Source organism: Loxodonta africana, unplaced genomic scaffold (genome assembly GCF_030014295.1).
Source record: "Loxodonta africana isolate mLoxAfr1 unplaced genomic scaffold, mLoxAfr1.hap2 scaffold_183, whole genome shotgun sequence".
In the NCBI taxonomy this organism is placed as follows: Eukaryota; Metazoa; Chordata; class Mammalia; order Proboscidea; family Elephantidae; genus Loxodonta; species Loxodonta africana.
Window position 1 is genome coordinate 100,423 of NW_026974927.1, and position 7,934 is coordinate 108,356.

Consider the following 7,934-nt stretch of genomic DNA (forward strand, 5'->3'; position numbering starts at 1 on the left):
TCATTTAGAGCAAGTCTGGTGGCGATGAATTCTCTTAAGCGTCTTTCACCTGAGAATGTCAATATTTTTCCTTTACTCATGAAGGAAATAACAGCCTATAGAACACCGGGTTAATGTTTCTTTTCTTTCAGTGTTGAAAAAATGTTGTTTTCACAGCCTTTTCGCCTCCATGGCTTCTGATGATGAATACAGAGTCATTCCAATTGTTTCTCCTGTGTGAGATGAGTTGTTTTCTCTCTAGCTTCTTTGAAGATATTTTCTTGGTCCTTGTTATTCCACAATTGACAATGAGGCATTTGGGCATAAAATTATGTGAGTTTAACTTGTTGGAGTTTGCATAGCTTCTTGAATCTGTAAGTTTGTGTCTTTCAACAAATTGGGAAAGTGTTGAGCCAGTATTTCTTCAGATACTTTTTTCTACACCACATATTTTTTCTACACCGTATGGAATTCCAATAAATAAATGTTAGATATTTTTGAATTTTTTTGAGGCTCTGTTCATTTTTTTTCAATATTTGTTCTCTGTTTTCAGATTGGATATTTTCAATTGAACTGTTTTCATCTCATTGATCCTTTTGTCTGTCAACAGCATTCCGCTGTAGAGCTGATCAAGTGAATTTTTTATCCTATTTTTCTGTTTTTCCTGTCTAAAATTTTCATTTGTGAATGGTTTCTATGTATTTTTCTATTTTTCTAAGTTGTGCCTGTTACTTCTTTGAGCATGGTTAAAGTAGCTTTTTAAAGTTTTTGTCTGTGATTCCAAGACTGTGTCTTACTTCAATCTTACAGAAAATGTCGATGTTGTTTGTTTTAGGAATCACTTGACCCAGTTATGTTCAGGCTGCAGGTTCTTTCCCAACTTCTGTGTGCTGTGGCTCAGATGTCAGTTCAGATTTTGAAGACTTTGCAGTGATATTTGGATGTAATCTATGGGAGTGTCACTCAGTCTGGGACCTTGTTGGTGTTCTAACCCATAATGCAGTTCTCAAAGGATTGATCTACTTCTTAGGGTCAGAGCAAAGCATATGCAACTGTGGGAGTGGGGAGGGGTATGAAAAACAACTTTATGGTATCCCCCTCTTGAGCCGCCTGGTCTCTGTCTCTCTGAGGCTCTCTGATGTCTGAGCAGCTACCTTCCTGGTCCACTGGCAAGAATGTTGGGGCTTTAATCTCTTCATTCTGCTGCACAATTAAGTGACTGGGTCTGCGTATGAGGCCAAATAATGGTAAGATGGAGAAAATGTAACAGAGATTCCTGTACATTATTTGGTCCTTATATACTTAGGTCAGAGAGAAGGCACACTGTTTCGGGTGATACTTTGAAACAGGTATGGAGAAAAAGGCATTAACAGGTCGATAGCTGCATACTAGGTGTTACGGATTAAATTCTGTCTTCCCAAAATGTATATATCAGCTTGACTAGGCCATGCTTCTCAGTATTGTGCGATTATCCACCATTTTGTCAGCTGATGTGATTTTCCAATGTATTGTAAATCATACCTCTATGATGTTAATGATCGAGGATTTGAAGCAGTTATGTTAAGGAGGCAGGGCTCAGTCTACAAGATTAAGTTGTGTTTTAAGTCAATCTCTTTTAAGATATAAAAGAGAAAAGAGCAGAGAGACAGGGGGACCTCAGTAGCACCAAGAAAGAAGTGTCAGGAGCAGTGCATCCTTTGGACCTAGGATCCCTGTGCTGAGAACCTTCTTGTCCAGGGGAAGATTGGTGACAAAGACCTTCTCGTAGGAGTGACAGAGAGAAAAAGCCTTCCCCTGGAGTTGGCACCCTGAATTTGGACTTATAGCCTCCTAGACTGTGAGGGAATAATTTTCTTTGTTAAAGTCATCCATTTGTGGTATTTCTGTTACAGGAGCACTAGATATCTAAGACGCTAGGTACCAGGAGATGTACATTTCCCAGCTCTTTCGCTCCCAGGGACACTATGACTAAGTAGCCAATGCCATAAATCCATGCGAGCAGACTGTTCTGATTACTGCTTTGACTCTACTGTCTGTTATGGTAACCACACCCACCTTGTCTTTGTTGATTGAGTGCCACCACTTGGATGCTACCACCATGGGGTCCAGTCAACTGCATTGTAGTCAGGTGTCTTCATTCAGTTAGGGCAGTTCTCACTGTGGACTCTTACTTACATAAAATAGCAACCACAGAAGTCTTCAATAATGCTGGGGCTTGCTTCCCAAATTTGTACCTCACTGCTATGGTAAAAAGAGAGCCCTCTGGGCACTCCGTGTGTGGGTCTGTGGGTCCAGCCTAATAAATCCATTCTAACATTCCAATTTCCCTCAGCCTTTGGATACCTTCTCCTACAGTATACAATGGCAGATCTGCCATTTCCACTTGATTTATTTTAGGCCACCACTTAATCCATGCTTCAGTAAACCAGCCAAATAAACTATGAGATCCTTTTCTAACCTCTCAAGCTGAAACACTGAATGAAGAATCTATGCTTCCTGGGCCTATATCAATAAACTCAGACTAATCCACCTTTATGTTGCTTGCACCGTTATCCCACACCCAAAATAGCCATTCCCACACATATTCACCAGGTTTCTGTATGTATATATTAGAAAAATCAAGCAGTTCTTTTGGAGTTTAGCATAGCTTATCCTGGGTCACACTTCATAGCTCACCTTTTGGGGCTTGTTGGGACTGAAGTCTAGGTATAGGTCTAGAAGCAAAAATGGGCAGAGGCAGTGGGATGTTCAGCCGTGTCTTATAAGGCATCTGCCTAAGGTGATGCCCCAGGCAATGCCCCAGACACCACCCCAGGAGACAACTCAAACAAGACACTTCAGGCACAGCTGGGGTAATCTCATCAGATGGAGGTGGAAGGGATAATTGTTTTACTGGGAAGGGTGGCTTAGCCGGCAAAGTTAGAGAATCTCTTTAGATGGGAGTAAGAGGTCTGGTTCTGTTAGGAAGAGCGATTCAACAGAAATTGGAGGTTCATTGTCCCCCGCTTCCTGACTATCTGCCCATATGTCCTCATCCCAAGTTTCAGGATCCCATTTCTTCCCAATCAGTGCCCTTACTTTAACTTCAGAAACCATTTGAGGTTGGATATTCAACTGGTGCTTTAATTCAGTCACTCTTATGATAAGAATCTGAGTTTATTTTTGGCAGCATTAGCCTTGTTAGTATAAGAAATATGGTTTTCTTTCTGGGCAAAAGTGGCAGCTTTCAGATCTTGTATGTGGTGCTTGAGCTTTGAGTCCATTTCTTTCATTCACCAGTGTGGCTAGCAAAAGCAGGACCAACCAAGCAGCTTCCTTATTATTCTTATTCTGACAAAATTATAGAAAAGTATCAAATATGTAATCAGGCAGAGCCTTGTCTCTCACAAATATTTGATCCAGTTGTAGTAGTATTTTGCGTATTTCTATTGTCACCTCCCACCATGGATTAGCAATAGCCTATTTACTACTGGAGACAGTCATCAGTGCCTTTAAGATTAGCCAGACTTGAGAATCAATTCAGAAAACTCATCCTTAAGATTTGGTTCCTCTGGAACCAGTGTAGGTACCAAATGTCTTAGCCTGGGATCTCTAGAGATGCAAAACTGGTGAACAGAATATATATATACACACATATATATATAAAAAAAAAGAGTGTGTGTATATATACGTGTGTGTATGTGTGTGTATATATATATATATATATATATATAAAAAAATTTTTTTTTTTATATGGAAACCCTAGTCGCATAATGGTTAATAGCTATAGCTGCTAACCAAAAGGTTAGCATTTCGAATCCACCAGGCGCTCCTTGGGAACTCTGTGGGGCAGTTCTGCTCTGTCCTGTAGGGTCACTATGAGTTGGAACCGACTCGACGGCAATGGGTACACACACACACACCCACCCACCCATATATGCTTACATATGTTAGTTGTGGCTGTTAGAGGCCATCGATCCTGTGTAAAACAGAATGAAACACTGCCTGATCCTGAACCATCCTCACAATCATTGCTATGTTTGAGCCCATTCTTGCAGCCATTGTGTCAGTTCATGTTGTTGAGCGCCTTCCTCTTTTTTTCTGACCCTCAGCTTTTCCAAGCATGATGAGCCTTTCCTGGGACAGGTCCCTCCTGAAAATATGTCCAAGGCACGTGAGACGAAGTCTCGCCATCCTTGCTTCTAAGGTGCATTCTTGGTGTACTTCTTCCCAGATGGATTTGTTTATTCTTCTGGCAGTCCATGGTATATTCAGTATTCTTTGCCAACACCATATTTTAAATGAATCAGTTCTTCGGTTTTCCGTATTCATTGTCTAACTTGCTCAAGCATGTGAGGTGATAGAAAATATCATGGCTTTGCTCAGGCACACCTTAGTCCTCAAAGTGACATCTTTCCTTCACAACACTTTAAGGAGGTCTTTTGCAATAGATTTGCCCAATGCAATACATTGTTTGAATTCTTGACTGCTGCTTCTGTGGGCATTGATTATGGATTCAAGTTAAATGAAATGCTTGATGACTTCAGTATTTTCTCTATCATGGTGTTGCTTACTGGTCCAGTTGTGAGAATTTTTGTTTTCTTTATGTTGAGGTGTAATCCATACTGAAGGCTGTAGTGGTTGCTCTTCATCAGTAACTGCTTCAAGTCCTCTTTACTTTCAGCAAGCAAGGTCGTATCAGCTGCATATCATAGGTTGTTAGTGAATCTTTCTCCAAAACTGATGCCATGTTCTTCTTCTTACAGACCAGCTTCTCAGATTATTTGCTCAGCATACAGATTGAGTAAGTATGGTGAAAGGATACCACCATGACACATAACTTTCTGATTTTAAACCACACGGTATCCCCTTGCCCTACTCAAATGACTGCCTCTTGGTCTACATAGATATTCCGCATGACTACAGTTAAGTGTTCTGGAATTCCCATTCTTTGGTAAGCTATCCATAATTTGTCATGAGCCACACAGTTGAGTGTGCTTGTATAGTAAACAAAAATAGGTAAACATCTTAGTGATAGTCTCTACTTTCAGCCAAGATCCATCAGACATCAGAAATGATATCCCATGTTCCATGTCTTCCTCTGAATCCAGCTTGAATTTTTGGTAGTTTCCTGTCTGTGTACTGCTGCAACTGTTTTTAAATTAAATTCAGCAAAATTTTTCTTGCATGTAATGTTAATGACATTGCTCGATAATTTCCGCATTGCGTTGGACCACCTCTCTTTGGAATGGGCACACATATAGATCTCTTTCAGTCATTTGGTCAGGTAGCTGTCTTCCAAATATATTGGAATAGACAAGTGAGCACCTCCAGCACTGCGTCCCTGTGTTGAAACATCTCATTTGGTACGCCATCAATTCCTGGAGCCATGTTTTTTGCCAATGCCTTCAGTGCAGCTTGGAGTTCTTCCTTCAGTACCATCAGCTCTTGATCCTATGCTACCTCCTGATATGGTTGAACGTCGACCAATTGTTTTTGGTGTATTGAGTCTTTGTATTCCTTCCATCTACTTTTGATGTTTCCTCTGTTGTTCGATATTTTGCCCATAGAATCCTTCAGTATTGCGCCTAGAGGCTTGAATATTTCCTTCAGTTCTTTCAGCTTGAGAAATGCCAGGTGTTTTCTTCCCTTTTGGTTTTCTAACTCCAGATCTGTTCACATTATATTATCATACTTTGTCTTCTCCAGCTTCCCTTTCAGGTATTCTGTTGAGCTCTTTTACATTATTTTTCCTTCCATTCTCTTTAGCTACTGTACATTCAAGAGCAAGATTCAGAGTCTCTTGTGACATCCTCTTTGGTCTTTGCTTTCTTTCCTGTCTTTCTAATGACTTTTTGTTTTTTTCATATATGATGTCCTTGCTATCATCCCACAACTAATCTGGTCTTCGATCATTAGTGTGCAGTGCATCAAATCTATTCTTGAGATGGTCTCTAAATTCAGGTTTGATATACTCAAGGGCATACTTTGACTCATGGACTTGTTTTAATTTTCTTCAGCTTCAACTTGAACGTGAATATGAGCAACTGATCATCTGTTCTGCAGTCAGCCCCTGCCCTGATTCTGACTCATGATATTGACCAAGTGAAGAGTGATTCAGAGAAAAACATGGATAGAGTGTGACCTAATTTCCATAAAAACAAACAAATGAATGTACTTACATGTGTCCCGGCAAAAAGAAGTGTGTAAAAGGGTACATATGTATCTTTGGACACTGGACACTTCAGGGGAGCAGGTATAATATACTTATGTGGGGATGGCTCTTATTATAACTTCTATATACAAATCTCTATTGTTAAATGTGTTATAAGAATGTAAAAGCTTTTAAAGTTTAATAACATCATACGTGTATGTGTGTGTATTTGAAACTTTTTTTCTTTTGACTATTTTATATATGTGTTTTTTAGTTATCTAGTTTTTTTTTAGTGTGGCTATAGCAGAGATACCAAAAGTGGATGGCTTTAACAAACAGAAACTTATTCTCTCACAGTTTAAGAAGCAACAAGTTTGAAGTCAGGGCACCAGGTCTAGGAGAAAGCTCTCTCTCTTTGTGGCTCTGGGGGAAGGTCCTTGTCATCTATCTTCCCCTGGCCTAGGAAATTCTCAGCGCGTGGACACTGGGTCAAAAAGACGTGCTCCACTCCAGGCACTTCTTCCTTGGTGGTATGAGGTCCCTCTCATTTCCGCTCACTCTTCTCTTTGTATCTCAAAAGAGACTGACTCAAGACTCACCCTAATCCTGTAGATTGTGTCCTCCCTCATTAACCTAACTGCCTCTAATCCCGCCTTATTTACATCACAGAGGTTAGAATTTACAACACATAAGTAATCACATCAGATCACAAAATGCAGGACAACCACACAATACTGGGAATCATGGTCTGGCCAGGTTGGCACACGTTTTGGGGGACACTATTCAATCCATAACAACAGAGAAAACACTGTCTTCAATGCCAGATTCAGAGACTTTTATCAATCTATGAAGGGCAAACACAGAAATTGAACAAAATTCAGACCAGCGAATTATTGCTTGCTCTTGTAACTAATGACTTCTTCTGGTCTCTGTACCTGGAAATGGCCAAAAAGAATTCTGTGAGGATTAATTCAGTTATTGCTAAAACATCTACTGCATTTACATGTCTACAGATAAGGAATAATGCTGGACACCATGTGTGATTCATTAAGTAACACAGGGACTATTAGACTGTTGTTCTCCTTCTCTGATATGCCACTATCACCTTCTCCCCTTGTTGCTCTCCTGAAAAACCCACACTTGTATATTCTAGGCTTTTTTCCAGGATTGAATTTGCAGGAAGTTGAAGATACATCTTTGAAAGATAAAGAAGACTTTGGCCACATTGTCTTTAGACAGTCGAACTTCCCAGCCAGCCTCTGTGCAGGATGGGAATTCACAATCCCTCCTACTCAGTACCTCTGAGCAGGACGGGATTTCTGTTTCATTATCAGGAGACTGTGGAATTCACCCCTCTTCAGAAAACTTACTTTCCTTTGCCTCAAACTGTCCCTCTCAGGATCTGTCATGGTCACTCTGAGAAATTCACATGGGCAGCCTGTATGGAAGTGCCCATCCTAGAGTCCCTGCCCTCCCTTCCTTGCTCCGTAGGGCTTCCTCCGACACTTGGGGTCACATCTCCCAGGGAGTACACACCTCTGGCACTTCCAGGGATTCCCAGGCCCTGGGATACTGTGGATGGGACTTGGAACTCAATCTGTTTCTTCCCATCCTCACCTTTGGTTATTTGTGTTCTGTCTTCACCAGATTTAGGAGGCCTTGTCTTCTCTTTGCTCATTTCATTTCAGTCAGGCTTTTCTATTCCAACTCTCTGATCTCAGGACACATCAGGTTAGACCACAGAAAAGAGAAAGACCAAGCAAACATCACTGATCTGTGCAGAAGCTGCTGGGAAGGGATTCGATTCTCATTGGTTTAGGGT

The 7,934-nt window shown here is 40.7% G+C and overlaps 1 long non-coding RNA gene across 1 annotated transcript in view; it reads left to right on the forward strand.

Moving 5' to 3' along the window:
* LOC135229300 (uncharacterized) overlaps nucleotides 1-7,458 on the forward strand; it is a 28,750-nt gene extending 21,292 nt beyond the window's left edge. The window contains exon 3 of the long non-coding RNA XR_010320085.1: nucleotides 5,979-7,458. This is a non-coding gene — a long non-coding RNA (uncharacterized LOC135229300). The remainder of the gene's footprint in view (nucleotides 1-5,978) is intronic.
* The last annotated feature ends 476 nt before the right edge of the window (nucleotides 7,459-7,934 follow it).